This window comes from Pterocles gutturalis, unplaced genomic scaffold (assembly GCF_000699245.1).
Source record: "Pterocles gutturalis isolate BGI_N339 unplaced genomic scaffold, ASM69924v1 scaffold3141, whole genome shotgun sequence".
Lineage (NCBI taxonomy): Eukaryota > Metazoa > Chordata > Aves > Pterocliformes > Pteroclidae > Pterocles > Pterocles gutturalis.
In genome coordinates this window covers 1094-2797 of record NW_010097503.1, presented here as the reverse complement: position 1 = coordinate 2797, position 1704 = coordinate 1094, and the positions used below count along the sequence as shown (strand labels likewise).

General features: G+C 59.7%; 1 protein-coding gene across 1 annotated transcript in view; it reads right to left on the bottom strand.

Annotated features, from left to right (window-relative positions):
- Nucleotides 1–1704, bottom strand: part of ANKRD28 (ankyrin repeat domain 28) — a gene marked incomplete at its 5' end in the record, with an annotated part of 13095 nt that overhangs the window by 10745 nt on the left and 646 nt on the right.

Sequence of the window (1704 nt, the reverse complement as noted above, 5' to 3'; positions counted from 1 at the left end):
CTCGATTCATCCCCCCACCGAGTCCGCAGAGCCCGACCCGACCTGGCTCCAGTGCCACCGGACTTAATGAACGCCTGCGACGTGAGATGAAAGCCCAGCCGCACGCCGGCAGCGCACAGGCTGTCCTGTTCTGCACGTTTTATCCTCTTGGCCAACAACAAAAACTCTCAGAATCACAGACAGCTCGAAACCAGACCCAGACCCGCTACTGCCCAGGGCCAGGAAGGTGCAGGAGCCCCTCTCTGATCTTAGATCGGATTAGATGAAGAAAAATCCCTTTCACTTCTCTTTACCCAGGGCCGGGCCAGGGTAACCTCTGCCTCGAGGCATTTGGTTCAGGCTTTCCTCCGGAACACGCCGGGTGCTAAGCCAGGAAGCAAACCGGGAGAAAGCCAGACAAGCACAACTCATTTCAAGCCCCAGACTTTGCGTTTGGGGGGAAAAAAGTGAAATTGCTTTTCGTCAGGTTAAAAACTATTTGGCAAATGCTGTTGGTTTCATTTTTTTTTTTTGGTATCAACTCGTGCTGGCACAACCAGGCGGGAGGATGTGAAAGTGAAACCCAGCTGGCAGGTCACTGAAAAAGCAACAGCATTTCTAGACCTGCACACAAAAAGGAAATTAAGTGTTAACAATTGTGGTTTTATTCCTTCAGCAGCTGCACAAGAGCTTGGCAGAACAATCCCGACCCTCTCTCCCAACAAGAGGACGAAGAGCTGCCCGGTCCCCAACCGATCCGCCCGTGGAAAAACATCCCCGACACCACCTCTGCGCAACGAGCGGGGACACGACCGAACCGTGCGTCCTGCTGGCACACGGGCACCGGCACGGGGCCACTGTCACCTTCCCGGGACACCAGCCAGCGTCCGCAGCGCCCGCCCTTGACCTCGGGGTTTAACACCACGGGGATCGGGGTGTGCACCGGCCCCGGCCCTGGCGCCGCAGGCTGGGTCAGACGAACGCCCTGACCGAGCTCTCTGTCTGCAGCACAGCACGGACCAGAGCCCCAGTGAACGGCACGGCTCTGAGGAGACGGTGAAGCAGAATGGGCTGCTCCAGCCCAGAACTCACAGCTCAGCCCAGCTTTCGGTAACTGCTGACCCGGCACCTGTCCAACTGTGCCACCGCGCCAGGCGGAGCTGGGCCGGTGAACCCGCCAGCCGGCGTCGCAGCAGGCTGTGTCTGCTGCCGCTTCGTTAGCGGGAAGCTTGTAAAGCAGAGCGAGGGAAGGCACGCTGGCAAGTCAGACAGGAACGCTCCCAGGCCGGTCTCAGCCCTTCCCTCGCCGGAGCCTCGTCCCCACGTACCACGTCAGGACAGACCACGCTTGTCACCACGCTCCCCCAGAGCCAGCCCAGCCGCTCACGGGACCCGCAGGGATGTGTCTGAATGGTGCCGCCTCTCCCAGCCTCCCGGCTCCGGAACGAGCGCCAAGGCCACCCTCTGCCATCAGGCTTAAGACGATCCCAGTGGAAACCTCTCCTAAGCCCTGGGAGGTGAACTCGGCTTTGAGGAGGAACTCAAATCCTCCTTCCCCCCTGGGAACATCCTCATCACAGGGCAGACCTGCGGCGTTCACACCAAACTATTTTGGGTCGCCAACCCAAAGGAGAAAAAGGTAAACCAGCAAGGCAGCCAAGCCAAGCCTCTGCGAACAGTCCTCCCACGCACCCCACAGCCTCTCAGCGACGCTCTGCACGGCCG